The following is a 20,660-nucleotide window of genomic DNA, read 5'->3' as shown; positions in this document are numbered from 1 at the left end:
ATCTGTCACAAATATCAAGTTCATTTTCATGCAAGAAAATATCTAACCTGACAAAAAATATTGTAACTAATGCAGCTACGACCAAAAACCAGCATTGGAGAGTAACATCCCTACAAGTTACATTACTAATTTGAATCATTTCTCAGTAATGTGGTGGCAATGTTTTCTCAATGAAACAGCTTTTCAATGGTGAAAATGTTATATTGATGCAATAGTGTGGCATCTTATACACAAGCTACATGTTCTCAAGCAGTCCTGAAGTAAGGAATACTTCTGCAATATAACAAAGGATGGAAAAGTGACATTAATTCTACACACAGGAATGAATGTTTAATTGTGTAGAGCTTTGGGAACATACCCTGAAGTACTTCTGTATGACCTGGTATCTTTTTGATGCAAGCACAACAGACAGTCTAAGTGACAAGCTGAAAATAAAGGAGGACTAAGCCAAAAAGTTTCTGTGGAGTGAAAAACCGTTGAAGATTTTTTGAAATTTGACAGGACTTGAATGTTGAAGGTATTTTTCATGTTAATTATTTGTTTTTTGTGTATAAGAAATCATAGCAATCTCTGCTGATGTCTAATTTGAATGGACTTAATAGTTTTGACATACAGTAGGACTAACATGAAGGCCTGAGATTTGTTACTTCTGCCTAACCAGCTAACAGTTTGTTTTGATGAACTTCATGCTTAAATTGGACATCTGTGTCCAAAGTTACAAAGATGAAATTGAAACGATTAAAATCTTTGTGTTGATTTTTCAATAATTCTGTGATTTTTTTTTTAACGCAATTTATGTGTTAGGGTTAGAGTATTATCTTCACCAATATTAGTAGATTGTACAATTAATTAATTTTCAATCACCAACCATGTTTGATTTCAAGAGATGTTACAAAGTTAGATATTTATGGAGCCAATCTAGGGCCATAAATTTTGTATGAAAAGATAAAATTTGAAACTGAAAATTTAAGTTTTGATCGTAAATTTTGAAAAATACAACAATGTATTCAAATTAAAAATAAGTGTATGAAAAGTTTTTTCAGGTTAAATTTAATTTTGACTCATTTCAGTAACTCTTTTGAATAAATTATATATTTTCATTTTTCACTTTCATATATATTTTAATATTTGAGGTTTTATTTTTTTCAGTTGCATGTTTTATCTTTACAGATTCAGATCTTATTTTTTATGGTTTACAATCTTTTTTCAGTTTCAGATCTCTTTTTTTCACTTTCAGATCTCTTTTTTTTCCACTTGTACAACTTTTAGCCCTGATGTGGTGTGGAGGGCATGGCCTCAACTGAGAGGGCCATGGAATCATGAGTGACAGCACAACAAAAAGCTTAGGGACCTTCCCCGCTCATGTTGCCTTCAGGGAACGTAGGAACTAAAACAATTCAGACTCAACACTTTATATACACTATATCCATGTCACTGGTAGTGCAAAAACTGAGTGACATTTTACATTTAAAAAGTTGTTTTAGACAGTACTGCGCACCACTCGCAGTATAAGAGTAATAAATTATGCCAGATTGTGCAGACAAACAGCCACACATTAAATACATGATATTTCCGATTTCCGCATAGCACAGTGAAGGTAAGTCAGTTTGTGGTTAACTTCCTGCTCCAATCACAACAGTGGGGAAATGAACGGATAGTAAAACTCAGTGCTTGACTCAAAGTATCACCCCGTTCCTTAAAATAGGGTACTTGAATTTTAGTGATTCAAAATTGCTAATTCAATAAAATCCCAAGCAACTTTACAGGAGATTTTTTATTCAATCACTCACTCACTCAACAAGTGCATGTGTCCTCTGGACATGTAACAACACTTGTACACATGTTAAGTAATATTCAACAAACATGAACTACTGCACAGAATGACTACTCCCTAGGGAGTCTGTAATATAGTGACTCGATCCGGTGCAATGGCACACAGCAATGATCATTGGAGTCATCCACCGTTCTCTGGAACTTAAAAGTATCCTTCATTAGATTTACTCCGTTTTCTGACTGTTGAAGCGCTGAGTTTTACTATCCGTTCATTTCCCCGCTGTTGTGACTGGACCAGGAAGTTAACCACAAACTGACTTGCCTTCACTGTGCTGTGTGGAAATTGGAAATATCATGTATTTAATGTGTGGCTGTTTATCTGCACAATCTGGCATAATTTATTACTCTTACACTGCAAATGGTGCTCAGTACTGACTAAAGCTTTTAAATGTAAGTTTGTCACGGGCGTCAGTTTTTTCACTACCAGTGACGTGAATATAGTGTATATAAAGTAGGGTCATTCCATGGCATTTCAACCAATGGTCCCCACATGACCCCCTCAGAAAATTCTGAAAAAATTCACACTTGTTCACCTACCAGATAAATGAACACATCCAAAATTTTAATGTCAGAATCACCAATTTTCAGAAAGCCTGTTTGTCTTGACAATGACTTTCTGTGACATTCATCCTTTAAGATGAGTCCAACAACACATTTTTCTTCCATGATGAATAAGTTTGGTCAGGATTATGAATAGAATTCCCAAAATTAGGCTGGCCAGCATCATAAAAATTCTGGGAAATCTTAGCTACATTTATGTCATTGACCCTGGTGAAAGTGGGTCAACTGGCCAGCTCCATCCAATTTCCGAGAAGTCTCTACTACAGGCATCAACCTGAGCCAGTTCTGGGAAATCTATAATTATTCTATCTGAACCATCATGCAGTTCCACACCCTAGTTCAAATATCTCAAGTATTATTATAACTTGTGCAATAATCAATGCCATTATACTGTTAAAAATGCCATTTACACCTATGTTTGTATACAATTTGAAGAAAATATAGTCATGCAGTAAAAAAAAAAAAAAAAAAAAAAAAAAAATAGAACCAGTTCTATCCCAAAGCTAAAATTTTGTGCACATCTTGAAACATATATAAAGACATGGTAAAAATTTCAGAATTTTCGTTAACTGGCCAAATGGTAATTTGGGTGCTCAAATAAAGAGTATTTTTGTGAAAAACTGAAATCGACCCATTTTATTCATTGTCTCACAGCAACACTTTTCATTGAAATGTAGTCTTTTTCCAGTATATTGTTGCATCTTGTCCATAAGAATCCATGCAAAAAATTGGATCTCAACATTCATCCATTATGGCCAGAGCCATCAGGATGACGTAGGCAAGGTAAGCAGCTGCCTAGGGCCCCCTCGGTGAAGAGGGCCCCCGATGGCCACATGGTCATTTATTTGTACAACTTATTAAAAACCATCCATTTTAAACAAACCACCACAGTGAGGCAGCGCTAACACTCACCTGTACTGTTTTGTGACTGGGGCCCCCCAAGACTAGAGGGATTCCCCCTATGCAATGACAAACGCTATGAGGGTCATGTAGAAGTGACATCCACCCTCGCGCACCCCCCATCACACCCCCCACTTGCTGTCAGTGGAGGGACAAACGGTCTGTCCACACTGAGCACAGCGGCACAAGCATTTAAAAAGAACATCAATGATGAAGCGCTCCTACCCTTCAGAGTTTGAAAAAAGACAAAAAAAGAATTAAGAGGAAAAATGCCAACGACACAGCGGTAAGTATTAAGTAAACCACTGTTTTCTCCAAATAGGCTACAACTGTGTGATATGTTTGAAAGTGTGCGAACAAAAGCCCTCACATCAGTGACCAAACACACAGATAGATGTTAGCATGAGAGGGTGAGGATTCAGTTCAAGAACTAATCATATACACACAACACAACTGTGTTCTGTGTGAAGAATTTAAGGATAGAATAAACACAACTTCTCCACCTCCCTTTTCTACTGTTGTACAGCGTTCCAAAACGTCTTTTGAGCTAAATAATTTGGATGTGGAGGACCAAAGTACGACAGCATTCAAAGTATTTAGTCACGAAAAGCCAAAGCTAAGCCTACTGAAGCGTTTTCACTTACTCTGGATGGTTGTCTACCCCCTGCTGCGGTCACCCACACAACTTTATTCCAAAATAAATCGTCTGGTCCTATGAATCCCATCCAGTTTGGCCAAATAATCCATCAAGTTCAATGTACATTTTCAGTTAGCTAGCAATTTCCGTTGGTGATCTCTCCATTCCATTAGGAGAAAAATGTCCCTTTTCCATTGGGTTTATCTGTCTCATCGTTTGTCCTTGTGTGTCAGCTGGTTTAGGCACAGAAGAGGACAAGAGTAGAACTGCAGCAAAAGTTTGTATTTTCAAGCCAACATTTGTTTGAGTCCCTCACATCAGCGCTGTGCCCTCACTGCGGAACTGAGTTCTGTTCACGTTCAAGGCAGGCACATGAAAACAATACATGAGGCGTTCAGGAACAATTAGAATTAAAGCCGCAAGCGGTATCTAAAGGCCCTCGCCACGGGAACGTCCAGTAAAAGTATGTCCATAATTCAGCAGGTGGTGCTCGAGCACCAAATTTTATGTCTTCTGATGAATGGCTGTAGACCTGGGAGATTGACAATTGACTCAAATTTGAGGCAAATCAGTGTTCGTATGTCCGAACTGAACAAATTTTTGTATATTTAAATCTCTAGTGGGCACTATGGAGCCAAAATTCATTTTCTTCCATTGAATGAGTGTAAGCCTTAAAGATGTACCACTGAGTCAAATTTGAGCCGAATTGGAGTTTGTATGTCCGAACTGATGCAACTTTTGTGAAGGTAAATTTGTAGGGAGTGCTACTGAGCAAAATGGCATTTTCTTTTGATAAATAGGTGTAGGCCTGGGAGATTGACAACTCTAAAGGCCCTCGCCACGGGCACGTCCAGTAAAAGTATGTCCATCATTCAGCAGGTGGCGCTCTAGCACCAAATTTCAATGTCTTCTGATGAATGGGTGTAGGCCTGGGAGATTGACAACTGATTCAAATTTGAGGCAGATCTTTGTTTTAATGTCCAAACTAAAGAAATTTTTGTATAAGTAAATCTGTAGGGGGCGCTATGCAGCTAAAATTAAATTTCTTCCTTTGAATGGGTGTAGGCCTGCGACATGTACCACTGAGTCAAATTGGAGCCAAATTGGTGTTCGTATGTCCAAATTAATGCAATTTTCGTGAAGGTAAATTTGTAGAGGGCGCTACTGAGCGAAATGTCATTTTCTTTTGATAAATGGGTCTAGGCCTGGGAGATTGACAACTGATTCAAATTTGAGCCAAATTGGTGTTCGTGTGTCCAAACTGAAGCAATTATCGTAAAGGTAAAGTTGTAGGGGGCGCTATAGCACCAAATTTCAAATTTTTCTGATAAATGGGTGTAGGTCTGGGCGATAGACGTCTGACTCAAATTTGAGCCAAATCGGTGTTCGTATGTCGGAACTGAACAAATTTTAATTTACAAATATTTTAAAAATTTGTAGGGGGCGCTGTAGTGAAAAATTTCAGTTTCTTTTGACAAATAGGTGTAGGCCTGGGAGACAGATGTCTGAGTCTACTTTGAGCCAAATCAGTGTTTGTATGTCCGAACTGATGTCATTTTTGAAAATGTACATTTGTAGAGGGCGCTATGGTGCGAAATTTCAATTTCTTTTAATAAATGGGTGTAGGCCTGGGAGATAGACGTCTGACTGAAATTTAAGCCAAATCGGTGTTCGTATGTCTGAGCTGAAGCAATTTTTGTGATGGTAAATTTTCAAAAAAACTTCGCAAAGTTTGCAACCCCGTCGCACAAAAATGGTGACACCAAAATTCAGCTAACTTTTGATGCCCCACTTCTCTAGATACTGTACACCAATTTTGAGCTCATTCGGCCAATTGCCCAAGGAGGAGATGGTTAAAATACGACGTCAGCGAAAACGATGACTCAGCATTTTGGAAATTTCAATCCAATATGGCCGACTAAGGGTTCGTTTTGGGGCGTGGCCATAATAATATTTTTTATTTGTCTCCTCATGATGAATCTGTGTACCAATTTTCGTGGCTCTACGACAAACTTTATGTTGGACGCGCTCCCATTGGCGTAATGCATTTCCACTTTTCAAGGGGGCGCTGCAGCAACATTTCTTTACCGACATCTAAAAAACCTATATGTAAATTCAATTTCTCGCACTTCTGAATTTTGGGCAAAATTTGGTGAGTTTTCATAAATGTTCAGGGGGTCAAATTTGAGCTCAAAGAGCAGGAGAAGACAAATAAATAAATTTAAAAAAAATACATAAAGAAAAATAATTAAAGCCGCAAGCAGCATCTAAAGGCCCTCGCCACGGGCACGTCCAGTAGAAGTATGTCCATCGTTCAGCAGTTGGCGCTCTACCACCAAATTTCAATGTCTTCTGATGAATGGGTGTAGCCTGGGAGATTGACAACTGATTCAAATTTGAGACAAATCTTTGTTTGTATGTCTGAACTAAAGACATTTTTGTATAAGTAAATCTGTAGGGGGCGCTATGCAGCTAAAATTAAATTTCTTCCATTGAATGGGTGTAGGCCTGCGAGATGTACCACTGAGTCAAATTTGAGCCAAATCGGTGTTTGTATGTCCGAATTGATGCAATTTTCGTGAAGGTAAATTTGTAGGGGGCGCTACTGAACGAAGTGGCAATTTCTTTTGATAAATGGGTGAAAGCCTGGGAGATTGACAACTGATTCAAATTTGAGCCAAATTGGTGTTCGTATGTCTAACGTGAAGTAATTTCGTAAAGGTAAAATTGTAGGGGGCGCTATGGCACCAAATTTCAAATTTTTTCTGATAAATGGGTGTAGGCCTGGGAGATAGACATCTGAGTCAAATTTGAGCCAAATCGGTGTCCGTATGTCCGAACTGAAGCAATTTTAATAAAAAATATTAAAAATTTTTGTAGGGGGCGCTGTAGTGCAAAATTTCAGTTTCTTTTGACAAATAGGTGAAGGCCTTGGAGACAGATGTGTGAGTCAAATTTGAGCCAAACTGGTGTTCGTATGTCCGAACTGATGTCATTTTTGAAAATGTACATTTGTAGGGGGCGCTATAGTGTGAAATTTCAATTTCTTTAAATAAATGGGTGTAGGCCTGGGAGATAGACGTCTGAGTCAAATTTCAGCCAAAACGGTGTTTGTATGTCTAAGCTATAGCAATTTTTGTGATGGCAAATTTTCGAAAAAACTTCACAAAGTTTGCAACCTCGTCGCACAAAAACGATGACACCGATTCAAAAAATTTGGCTAACTTTTGATTCCCTACTTCTCTAGATACTGTACACAGATTTTGACCTCATTTGTCCAAACGGCTTAGTAGAAGATAGTTAAAATACAACGTCAGCGAAAACGCTGACTCAGCCTTTTGGAAATTTCAATCAAATATGGCCGACTAAGGGCTGGTTTAGGGGCGTGGCCATAATAATATTTTTTGTTTGTCTCCTCATGATGAATCTGTGTACCGATTTTCATGGCTCTACGACAAACTTTATGTTGGACGCGCTCCCTTTGGCGCAATGCATTTCCACTTTTCAAGGTGGCGCTGCCGCAACATTTCTTTACCGACATCTACGAAACCTATATGTAAATTCAATTTCTCGCACTTCTGAATTTTGTGCAAAATTTGGTGAGTTTTCGTAAATGTTCAGAGGGTCAAAATTGAGCTCAAAGCGCAGGAGAAGGAAAAATAAGACAAAAATAAACAAATAAAATAAAAAATAATAACAATCTGAGCAAGAACAATATAGCCGTTTTTATGGCAACCACGTATTTGGCCTTATATGAAAGCTGTTGAGGTCCCCCACATGTCTGTGGGGTCAGATGTCACGTGTCGTACACTTAGACACACGTGACTGACCCCGACTGGGCGTGGCCCATTGACTCCCATTCATTCTGAGCAGGTGTAAATATGCAATTTGTGCACGTCATGAACATCTTCAGAAAGGTCTCAGTGCCGTGAATGTGAATGTGTGTGACAGTGGCGATAGTGGCAAAAGGCGACCGCGTCACTGGCGATTTCGTCCCCATGCACCCACTGCAGACTCAATAGGCCCTGCGCCGGCTTTACTCGGCTCGGGCCTAATTAAAGCCGCAAGCGGCATCTAAAGGCCCTCGCCAAGGGCACGTCGAGTGGAAGTATGCCCATCGTTCTGCAGGTGGCGCTCTAGCACCAAATTAAGTTTCTTCTGATGGATGGGAGATTGACAACTGATTTAAATTTGAGGGAAATCATTGCTCTTATGTCCGAAATAAGGAAATTTTTGTATAAGTAAATCTGAATGGGGCGCTGTGCAGCTAAAATTAAATTTCTTCCGTTGAATGGGTGTAGGCCTGCGAGATGTACCACTGAGTCAAATTTGAGCCAAATCGATGTTCGTATGTCTGAATTAATGCAATTTTCGTGAAGGTAAAATTGTAGGGGGCGCTATTGAGCGACATGGCAATTTCTTCTGATAAATGGGTGTAGGCCTGGGAGATTGACAACTGATTCAAATTTGAGCCAAATTGGTGTTCGTATGTCTGAAGTGAAGCAATTTTCGTGAAGGTCAAATTGTAGGGGGCACTATAGCTCCAAATTTCAAATTTTTCTGACAAATTGGTGTAGGCCTGAGAGATAGACGTCTGAGTCAAATTTGAGCCAAATTGGTGTTCGTATGTCCGAAGTGAAGCAATTTTAAAAAAAAAAAAAAAAAAAAAAAAAAACTTGAAGGGGGCGCTGTAAGTGCGAAATTTCAGTTTCTTTTGACAAATAGGTGTAGGCCTGGGAGACAGATGTCTGAGTCAAATTTGAGCCAAATCGGTGTTTGTATGTCCGAACTGATGTGATTTTTGTAAATGTACATTTGTAGGGGGCACTATAGTGCGAAATTTCAATTTCTTTTAGTAAATGGGTGTAGGCCTGGGAGATGGATGTCTGAGTCAAATTTCAGCCAAATCGGTGTTTGTATGTCTGAGCTGAAGCAATTTTTGTAATGGTAAATTTTTGAAAAAACTTCACAAAGTTTGCAACGTCGTCGCACAAACGGTGACACCGATTCAAAAAATTCGGCTAACTTTTGATGTCCCACTTCTCTAGATACTGTACACCGATTTTGAGCTCATTTGGCCAAACGGCTTAGTAGGAGATAGTTAAAATACGATGTCAGCGAAAACGTTGACTCAGCATTTTGGAAATTTCAATCCAATATGGCCGACTAAGTGTTGGTTTAGGGGCGTAGCCATAATAATATTTTTTGTTTGTCTCCTCATGATGAATCTGTGTACCAATTTTCGTGGCTCTATGAAAAACTTTATGTTGGACGTACTCCCATTGGCGTAATGCATTTCCACTTTTCAAGGGGGCGCTGCTGCAACATTTCTTTACCGACATCTACGAAACCTATATGTAAATTAAATGTCTCGCACTTCTGAATTTTGTGCAAAATTTGGTGAGTTTTCGTAAATGTTCAGGGGTTCAAAATTGAGCTCAAAGCGCAGGAGAAAGAAAAATAAGACAAAAAATAAATAAATTAAAATTAAAATTAAAGCCGCAAGCGGATTCTAAAGGCCCTCGCCAAGGGCACGTCCAGTGGATGTATGCTCATCGTTCAGCAGGTGGCGCTCTAGCCCCGAATTTTGTGTCTTCTGATGAATGGGTGTAGGCCTGGGACATTGACAATTGATTTGAGACAAATCAGTGTTCGTATGTCCGAACTGAACAAAATTTTGTATAAATAAATCTGTAGGGGGTGCTATGAGCCAAAATTCAATTTGTTCCATTGAATGGCTGTAGGCCTGTGAGATGTGCCACTGAGTCAAATTTGAGCCAAATCGGTATTCGTATGTCTGAACTGATGCAATTTTCGTGAAGGTAAATTTGTAGGGGGCGCTACTGAGTGAAGTGGCAATTTCTTTTGATAAATGGGTGTAGGCCTGGGAGATTGATAACTGATTCAAATTTGAAACAAATTGGTGTTCGCATGTCTAACGTGAACTAATTTTCGTAAAGGTAACAGTGTAGGGGGCGCTATGGCGCCGAATTTAAAATTTTTCTGATAAATGGGTGTAGGCCTGGGATATAGATGTCTGAGTCAAATTTGAGCCAAATTGGTGTTCGTATGTACAAACTGAAGCAATTTTAATAAAAAATATGAAAAAATTGTTGTAGGGGGCGCTGTAGTGCAAAAATTCAGTTTCTTTTGATAAATAGGTGTAGGCCTTTGAGACAGATGTCTGAGTCAAATTTGAGCCAAATCAGTGTTCGTATGTCCGAACTGATGTCATTTTTATAAATGTACATTTGTAGGGGGCGCTATAGTGCGAAATTTCAATTTCTTTTAATGAATGGGTGTAGGCCTGGGAGATGGACGTCTGAGTCAAATTTCAGCCAAATCGCTGTTCGTATGTCTGAGCTGAAGCAATTTTTATGATGGTAAATTTTCGAAAAAACTTCGCAAAGTTTGCAACCTCGTCGCACAAAAACGGTGACACCGATTCCAAAAATTCGGCTAACTTTTGATGCCCCACTTGTGTAGATACTGTACACCGATTTTGAGCTCATTTGGCCAAACGGCTTAGTAGGAGATAGTTAAAATACAACGGCAGCGAAAAGGCTGACTCAGCATTTTGGAAATTTCAATCCAATATGGCCGACTAAGGGTGGGTTTAGGGGCGTGGCCATAATAATATTTTTTGTTTGTCTCCTCATGATGAATCTGTGTACCGATTTTCGTGGCTCTATGACAAACTTTATGTTGGACGTGCTCCCATTGGCGTAATGCATTTCCACTTTTCAAGGGGGCGCTGCAGAAACATTTCTTTACCGACATCTATGAAACCTATATGTAAATTCAATTTCTCGCACTCCTGAATTTTTGGCAAAATTTGGTGAGTTTTCATAAATGTTCAGGGGGTCAAAATTGAGCTCAAAGAGCAGGAGAAGAAAAATAAATATAAAAAAAATAAAAAATTAAAGCTGCAAGCGGCATCTCAAGGCCCTCGCCAAGGGCACGTCCAGTGGAAGTATGCTCATCGTTCAGCAGGTGGCACTGTAGCCCCAAATTTTGTGTCTTCTAATGAATGGGTTTAGGCCTGGGACATTGACAATTGATTTGAGACAAATCAGTGGTCGTATGTCCGAACTGAACAAAATTTTGTATACATAAATCTGTAGGGGGCGCTATGAGCAAAAATTCAATTTGTTCCATTGAATGGGTGTAGGCCTGTGAGATGTACCACTGAGTCAAATTTGAGCCAAATCGGTGTTCGTATGTCTGAACTGATGCAATTTTCGTGAAGGTAAATTTGTAGGGGGCGCTACTGAGCGAAGTGGATATTTCTTTTGATAAATGGGTGTAGGCCTGGGAGATTGACAACTGATTCAAATTTGAGCCAAATTGGTGTTCGCATGTCTAACGTGAAGTAATTTTCATAAAGGTAACATTGTAGGGGGCGCTATGGTGCCGAATTTAAAATTTTTCTGATAAATGGGTGTAGGCCTGGGATATAGACGTCTGAGTCAAATTTGAGCCAAATTGGTGTTCGTATGTCCGAACTGAAGCAATTTTAATAAAAAATATTAAAAATTTTTGTAGGGGCGCTGTAGTGCAAAATTTCAGTTTCTTTTGGTAAATAGGTGTACGCCTTTGAGACAGATGTCTGAGACAAATTTGAGCCACATCGGTGTTTGTACGTCCGAACTGATGTCATTTTTGTAAATGTACATTTGTAGGGGGCGCTATAGTGCGAAATTTAAATTTCTTTTAATGAATGGATGTAGGCCTGGGAGATAGACGTCTGAGTCAAATTTGAGCCAAATCGGTGTTCGTATGTCTTAGCTGAAGCAATTTTTGTAATGGTAAATTCACGGAGAAACTTTGCAAAGTTTGCGACATTGTCACACAAAAACGGTGACACCTATCCAAAAAATTCAGCTAACTTTTGATGCCCCCCTTCTCTAGATACTGTACACCGATTTTGAGCTCATTCGGCCAAACGGCTTAGTAGGAGATAGTTAAAATACGATGTCAGCGAAAACGCTGACTCAGCATTTGGGAAATTTCAATCCAATATGGCCGACTAAGGGTTGGATTAGGGGCATGGCCATAATAATATTTTTTGTTTGTCTCCTCATGATGAATCTGTGTACCGATTTTCGTGGCTCTACGACAAACTTTATGTTGGACGCGCTCCCATTGGCACAATGCATTTCCACTTTTCAAGGGGGCGCTGCCGCAACATTTCTTTACCGACATCTACGAAACCTATATGTAAATTCAATTTCTCACACTTCTGAATTTTAGGCAAAATTTGGTGAGTTTTCGTAAATGTTCAGAGGGTCAAAATTGAGCTCAAAGCGCAGGAGAAAGAAAAATAAGACCAAAAAAAAAAAAATAATAATAATAATCTGAGCAAGAACAATATAGCCGTTTCTATGGCAACCACGTATTTGCCCTTTTTTGAATGTTCTCGAGGTCCCCCACATGTCTGTGGGGTCAGATGTCACCTGTCGTGCACTTACACACATGTGACTGACCCCGAGTGCGCGTGTCCCATTGACTCCCATTCATTCTGAGCAGGTGTAAATATGCGATTTGTGCACATGTCATGTACATCGTCGGAAAGGTCTCAGTGCCGTGAATGTGAATATGTGTGAGAGTGGCGACAGTGGCGAAAGGCGACCGCGTCACTGGCGATTTCGTCCCCATGCGCCCACTGCAGACTCAATACACCCTGCGCCGGCTTTACTCGGCTCGGGCCTAATAAGACAAAAAAATAATAATAATAATAATAAAAACTAAAGCCGCAAGTGGCATCTAAAGGCCCTCGCCAAGGGCACGTCCAGTGGAAGTATGCTCATCGTTAGGCAGGTGGCGCTGTAGCCCCAAATTTTGTGTCTTCTAATGAATGGGTTTAGGCCTGGGACATTGACAATTGATTTGAGACAAATCAGTGTTCGTATGTCCGAACTGAAAAAAATTATGTATATATAAATCTGTAGGGGGCGCTATGAGCAAAAATTCAATTTGTTCCATTGAATGGGTGTAGGCCTGTGAGATGTACCACTGAGTCAAATTTGAGCCAAATCGGTGTTCGTATGTCTGAACTGATGCAATTTTCATGAAGGTAAATTTGTAGGGGGCGCTACTGAGCGAAGTGGATATTTCTTTTGATAAATGGGTGTAGGCCTGGGAGATTGACAACTGATTCAAATTTGAGCCAAATTGGTGTTCGCATGTCTAACGTGAAGTAATTTTCGTAAAGGTAACATTGTAGGGGGCGCTATGGTGCCGAATTTGAATTTTTTCTGATAAATGGGTGTAGGCCTGGGAGATAGATGTCTGAGTCAAATTTGAGCCAAATTGGTGTTCGTATGTCCGAACTGAAGCAATTTTAATAAAAAATATTAAAAATTTTTGTAGGGGGCGCTGTAGTGCAAAATTTCAGTTTCTTTTGAAAAATAGGTGTAGGCCTTTGAGACAGATGTCTGAGACAAATTTGAGCCAAATCGGTATTTGTATGTCCGAACTGATGTCATTTTTGTAAATGTACATTTGTAGGGGGCGCTATAGTGCGAAATTTCAATTTCTTTTAATAAATGGGTGTAGGCCTGGGAGATGGACATCTGAGTCAAATTTCACCCAAATCGCTGTTCGTATGTCTTAGCTGAAGCAATTTTTATGATGGTAAATTTTTGAAAAACCTTCGCAAAGTTTGCAACCTTGTCACACAAAAACGGTGATGCCGATTCAAAAAATTCGGCTAACTTTTGATGCCCAACTTCTCTAGATACTGTACACCGATTTTGAGCTCATTCGGCCAAACGGCTTAGTAGGAGATAGTTAAAATACAACTTCAGCGAAAACGCTGACTCAGCATTTTGGAAATTTCAATCCAATATGGCCAACTAAGGGTTGGTTTAGGGGCGTGGCCATAATAATATTTTTTGTTTGTCTCCTCATGATGAATCTGTCTTCCGATTTTCGTGGCTCTACGACAAACTTTATGTTGGACGCGCTCCCATTGGCGCAATGCATTTCCACTTTTCAAGGGGGCGCTGCCGCAACATTTCTTTACCGACATCTACGAAACCTATATGTAAATTCAATTTCTCACACTTCTGAATTTTAGGCAAAATTTGGTGAGTTTTCGTAAATACTGAGAAGATCAAAATTGAGCTCAAAGCGCAGGAGAAAGAAAAATAAGACAAAAAAAAAAAATAATAATAATAATTAAAGCCGCAAGCGGCATCTAAAGGCCCTCGCCAAGGGCACGTCCAGTGGAAGTATGCTCATCATTCAGCAGGTGGCGCTCTAGCACCAAATTTTGTGTCTTCTGATGAATGGGTGTAGGCCTGGGACATTGACAACTGATTTGAGACAAATCAGTGTTCGTATGTCCGAACTGAACAAAATTTTGTATAAATAAATCGTTAGGGGGCGCTATGAGCCAAAATTCAATTTCTTCCATTGAATGGGTGTAGGCCTGTGAGATGTACCACTGAGTCAAATTTGAGCCAAATCGGTGTTTCGTATGTCTGAACTGTTGCAATTTTTGTGATGGTAAATTTGTAGGGGGCGCTACTGAGCGAAGTGGCAATTTCTTTTGATAAATGGGTGTAGGCCTGGGAGATTGACAACTGATTCAAATTTGAGCCAAATTGGTGTTTGCATGTCTAACGTGAAGTAATTTTCAAAAAGGTAACATTGTAGGGGGCGCTATTGCGCGGAATTTAAAATTTTTCTGATAAATGGGTGTAGGCCTGGGATATAGACGTCTGAGTCAAATTTGAGCCAAATTGGTGTTCGTATGTCTGAATTGAAGCACTTTTAATAAAAAATATTAAAAAATTTTGTAGGGGGCGCTGTAGTGCAAAATTGCAGTTTCTTTTGATAAATAGGTGTAGGCCTGGGAGACAGATGTCTGAGTCAAATTTGAGCCAAATCGGTGTTCGTATGTCCGAACTAATGTCATTTTTGTAAATGTACATTTTTAGGGGGCGCTATAGTGCAAAATTTCAATTTCTTTTAATAAATGGGTGTAGGCCTGGGAGATAGATGTCTGAGTCAAATTTGAGCCAAATCGGTGTTCGTATGTCCGAACTAATGTCATTTTTGTAAATGTACATTTTTAGGGGGCGCTATAGTGCCAAATTTCAATTTCTTTTAAGAAATGGGTGTAAGCCTGGCAGATAGATGTCTGAGTCAAATTTCAGCCAAATCGGTGTTCGTATGTCTGAGCTGAAGCCATTTTTGTGATGGTAAATTTTCGAAAAAACTTCGCAAAGTTTGCAACCTCGTCACACAAAAACGGTGATGCCGATTCAAAAAATTCGGCTAACTTTTGATGTCCCACTTCTCTAGATACTGTACACCGATTTTGAGCTCATTTGGCCAAACAGCTTAGTAGGAGATAGTTAAAATACAACGTCAGCGAAAACGCTGACTCAGCATTTTGGAAATTTCAATCCAATATGGCCGACTAAGGGTTGGTTTAGGGGCGTGGCCATAATAGTATTTTTTGTTTGTCTCCTCATGATGAGTCTGTGTACTGATTTTCGTGGCTCTATGACAAACTTTATGTTGGACGCGCTCCCATTGGCGCAATGCATTTCCACTTTTCAAGGGGGCGCTGCCGCAACATTTATTTACTGACATCTACGAAACCTATATGTAAATTCAATTTCTCGCACTTCTGAATTTTAGGCAAAATTTGGTGAGTTTTCGTAAATGTTCAGGGGGTCAAAATCGAGCTCAAAGCGCAGGAGAAAGAAAAATAAGACAAAAAAAAAAAAAATAAATAAAAATAATCTTAGCAAGAACAATATAGCCGTTTCTATGGCAAACACATATCTGGCCTTATTTGAAAGCTCTCGAGGTCCCCCACATGTGTGTGGGGTCAGATGTCACGTGTCGTGCACTTACACCCACGTGACTGACCCCGAGTGGGCGTGTCCCATTGACTCCCATTCATTCTGAGCAGGTGTAAATATGCGATTTGTGCACGTCATGTACATCGTCGGAAAGGTCTCAGTGCCGTGAATGTGAATATGTGTGAGAGTGGCGACAGTGGCGAAAGGCGACCGCGTCACTGGCGATTTCGTCCCCATGCGCCCACTGCAGACTCAATAGGCCCTGCGCCGGCTTTACTCGGCTCGGGCCTAATAAAAATCTGAGCAAGAACAATATAGCCGTTTCTATGGCAACCACGTATTTGCCCTTTTTTGAAAGTTCTCGAGGTCCCCCACACGTCTGTGGGGTCAGATGTCACGTGTCGTGCACTTACACCCACGTGACTGACCCCGAGTGGGCGTGTCCCATTGACTCCCATTCATTCTGAGCAGGTGTAAATATGCGATTTGTGCACGTCATGTACATCGTCGGAAAGGTCTCAGTGCCGTGAATGTGAATATGTGTGAGAGTGGCGACAGTGGCGAAAGGCGACCGCGTCACTGGCGATTTCGTCCCCATGCGCCCACTGCAGACTCAATAGGCCCTGCGCCGGCTTTACTCGGCTCGGGCCTAATAAAAATCTGAGCAAGAACAATATAGCCGTTTCTATGGCAACCATGTATTTGCCCTTTTTTGAAAGTTCTCGAGGTCCCCCACACGTCTGTGGGGTCAGATGTCACGTGTCGTGCACTTACACCCACATGACTGACCGTGACTGGGCGTGTCCCATTGACTCCCATTCATTCTGAGCAGGTGTAAATATGCGATTTGTGCACGTCATATACATCGTCGGAAAGGTCTCAGTGCCGTGAATGTGAATATGTGTGAGAGTGGCAACAGTGGCGAAAGGGGACCGCGTCACTGGCAATTTCGTCCCCATGCACCCACTGCAGACTCAATAGGCCCTGCGCCGGCTTTACTCGGCTCGGGCCTAATAATCTGAGCAAGAACAATATAGCCGTTTCCGTGGCAACCACGTAATTAGCCTTATTTGAAAGCTCTCGAGCTCCCCCACATGTCTGTGGGGTCAGATGTCACGTGTCGTGCACTTACACCCATGTGACTGACCCTGAGTGGGTGTGGCCCATTGACTGCCATTCATTCTGAGCAGGTGTAAATATGCGATTTGTGCACATGTCATGTACATCGTCGGAAAGGTCTCAGTGCCGTGAATGTGAATATGTGTGAGAGTGGCGACAGTGGCGAAAGGCGACCGCGTCACTGGCGATTTCGTCCCCATGCGCCCACTGCAGACTCAATAGGCCCTGCGCCGGCTTTACTCGGTTCGGGCCTAATAATAAAAATAATAAAAATCTGAGCAAGAATTATATAGCCGTTTCTATGGCAACCACATATTTGGCCTTATGTGAAAGCTCTTGAGGTCCCCCACATGTCTGTGGGGTCAGAGGTCACGTGTCGTGCACTTACACCCACATGACTGACCCCGAGTGGGCGTGTCCCATTGACTACCATTCATTCTGAGCAGGTGTAAATATGCGATTTGTGCACATGTCATATACATCTTCGGAAAGGTCTCAGTGCCGTGAATGTGAATATGTGTGAGAGTGGCGACAGTGGCGAAAGGCGACTGCGTCACTGGTGATTTTGTCCCCATGCGCCCACTGCAGACTCAATAGGCCCTGCGCCGGCTTTACTCGGCTCGGGCCTAATAATAATCTGAGCAAGAACAATATAGCCATTTTCGTGGAAACCACATATTTGGCCTTATGTGAAAGCTCTCGAGCTCCCCCACATGTCTGTGGGGTCATATGTCACATGTCGTGCACTTACACCCACATGACTGACCCCGAGTGGGCGTGTCCCATTGACTCCCATTCATTCTGAGCAGGTGTAAATATGCGATTTGTGCACGTCACGTACATCGTCGGAAAGGTTGGGCAAACTTTGCGGAGTTTTCGTAAATGTTCAGGGGATCAAATTTGAGCTCAAAGCGTAGGAGAAAGAAAAATTAAAGCCGCAAGCGGCACTGAAATGCCTTCGCCACAGGCACATCCAGTAGAAGTATGTCCATCGTTCAGCAGGTGGCACTCTAGCACCAAATTTTAATGTCTTCTGATGAACGGGTGTAGGCCTGGGAAATTGACAACTTATTCAAATCTGAGGCAAATCTGTGTTCGTATGTCTGAACTGAAGCAATTTTTATAAAAATAAATCTGTAGGGGAAGCCATAGCCATTTATCTTTTGATAAATGGCTGTAGGCCTGGGAGATAGACATGTGATTAGAATTTGAGCCAAATCGGTGTTCGTATGTCCGAAATTATGCAATTTTTGTAAATGTAAATTTGTAGGGGGCGCTATTGTGTGAATTTTCAATGTCTTCTGACAAATGGGTGTAGGCCTGAGAGATTGACAACTAACTCAAATTTGAGGCCAATAGGTGATCGTATGTCCAAACTGAGCCAATTTTAGTAAAATTAAATTTGTAGGGGGCGCTATGGAGCCAAATTTCAAATTTTTCAGATGAATGGGTGTAGGCCTGGGAGATAGACAACTGACTCTAATTTGAGCCAAATTGGTGTTCATATGTCCGAAGTTAAGCAATTTTAATAAAAAAAAAAAACTTGTCAGGGGCGCTGTAGTGTGAAATTTCAGTTTCTTTTGACAAGTAGGTGTAGGCCTGGGAGACAGATGTCTGAGTCAAATTTGAGCCAAATTGGTGTTCGTATCTCCAAAATGATGTCATTTTTGTAAATGTACATTTGTAGGGGGCGCTATGGAGCGAAATTTCAAATTCTTTTAATAAATGAGTGTAGGCCTGGGAGATGGACGTCTGAGTGTAATTTGAGCCAAATCGGTGTTCGTATGTCTGAGCTGAAACAATTTTTGTAATGGTAAATTCGCAAAGAAACTTTGCAAAGTTTGCGACGTTGTCACACAAAAATGGTGACATCAATCCAAAAAATTCGGCTAACTTTTGATGCCCCACTTCTCTAAATACTGTACACCGATTTTGAGCTCATCTGGCCAAACGGCCAAGGAGGAGATAGTTAAAATACGACGTCAGCGAAAACGCTGACTCAGCATTTTGAAAATTTCAATCCAATATGGCCGACCTCCGGTTGGTTTAGGGGCGTGGCCACAATAATATTTTTTGTTTGTCTCCTCATGATGAATCGGTGTACCGATTTTCATGGCTCTACAACAAACTTTATGTTGGACATGCTCCCACTGACGTAATGCATTTCCACTTTTCAGGGAGGCGCTGTCGCAACATTTCTTTACCGACATCTACAAAACCTATATGTAAATTCAATTTTGCACATTTCTGAATTTTGGGCAAAATTTGGTGAGTTTTCGTAAATGTTAAGGGGGTCAAAATTGAGCTCAAAGTGCAGGAGAAAGAAAAATTAAACCCGCAAGCGGCATCTAAAGGCCCTCGCCACGGGCACGTCCAGTAGAAGTATGTCCATCATTCAGCAGGTGGCGCTCTACCACCAAATTTCAATGTCTTCTGATGCATGGGTGTAGGCCTGTGAGATTGACAACTGATTCAAATTTGAGGCAGATCTGTGTTCGTATGTCCAAACTAAAGAAATTTTTGTATAAGTAAATCTGTAAGGTGCGCTATGCAACTAAAATTAAATTTCTTCCATTGACTGGGTGTAGGCCTTCGAGATGTACCACTGAGTCAAATCTGAGCCAAATCGGTGTTCGTATGTCTTCATTAATGCAATTTTCATGAATCTAAATTTGTAGGGGGTGCTACTGAGCGAAGTGGAAATTTCTTTTGATAAATGGGTGTAGGCCTGGGAGATTGACAACTGATTCAAATTTTAGCCAAATTGGTGTTCGCATGTCTAACGTGAAGTACTTTTGTCAAAGGTGAAATTGTAGGGGGCGCTATGGCACCGAATTTCAAATTTTTCTGATAAATGGGTGTAGGCCTGGGAGATAGACGTCTGAGTCAAATTTGAGCCAAATCGGTGTTCGTATGTCCGAACTGATGTCATTTTTGTAAATGTACATTTGTAGGGGGCGCTATAGTGCAAAATTTCAATTTCTTTTAATAAATGGGTGTAGGCCTGGGAGATAGATGTCTGAGTTAAATTTCAGCCAAATCGGTGTTTGTATGTCTAAGCTGAAGCAATTTTTGTGATGGTAAATTTTCGAAAAAACTTTGCAAAGTTTGCAACCTCGTCGCACAAAAACGGTGAAACCGATTCAAAAAATTCGGCTAACTCTTGATGCCCCACCTCTCTATATATTGTACACAAATTTTGAACTCATTTGGCCAAATGCCCAAGAAGGAGATAGTTAAAATACGTCGGCGAAAACGCTGACTCAGCATTTTGGAAATTTCAATCCCATATGGCCGACTAAGGGTTGGTTTAGGGGCGTGGCCACAATAATATTTTTTGTTTGTGCTTAATGATGAATCTGTGTACTGATTTTCGTGGCTCTATGACAAACTTTATGTTGGACACGCTCCCATTGGCGCAATGCATTTCCACTTTTCAAGGGGGCACTGCAGCAACATTTCTTTACCGACATCTACGAAACCTATATGTAAATTCAATTTTGCACATTTCTGAATTTTAGGCAAACTTTGGTGAGTTTTAGTAAATGTTCAGGGGGTCAAAATTGAGCTCAATGCGCAGGATAAAGAAAAATTAAAGCCGCAAGCGGCATCTAAAGGCCCTCGCCAAGGGCACGTCCAGTGGAAGTATGCCCATCGTTCTGCAGGTGGCGCTCTAGCACCAAATTTCAGTTTCTTCTGATGAATGGGTGTAGGCCTGGGAGATTGACAACTGATTCAAATTTGAGGGAAATCATTGCTCGTATGTCCGAAGTAAGGAAATTTTTGTA

At 40.8% G+C, this 20,660-nt stretch overlaps 1 protein-coding gene across 2 annotated transcripts in view; it reads right to left on the bottom strand.

Moving 5' to 3' along the window:
- Window positions 1-20,660, bottom strand: part of LOC115427271 (uncharacterized) — a 54,272-nt gene that overhangs the window by 2,654 nt on the left and 30,958 nt on the right. Inside the window, exon 7 of one of the 2 annotated variants that reach the window (XM_030145884.1) lies at window positions 787-902. The exons of the other annotated variant lie outside the window; for it this stretch is intronic. The gene's annotated coding sequence lies outside the window, so the exon portion shown is untranslated. Of the gene's footprint in view, window positions 1-786; window positions 903-20,660 lie in introns of those variants that run through there. 2 annotated transcript variants of the gene reach the window in all.

Source organism: Sphaeramia orbicularis, chromosome 1 (genome assembly GCF_902148855.1).
Source record: "Sphaeramia orbicularis chromosome 1, fSphaOr1.1, whole genome shotgun sequence".
Taxonomy (NCBI): domain Eukaryota; kingdom Metazoa; phylum Chordata; class Actinopteri; order Kurtiformes; family Apogonidae; genus Sphaeramia; species Sphaeramia orbicularis.
This window is presented reverse-complemented; position numbering and strand designations above follow the sequence as displayed.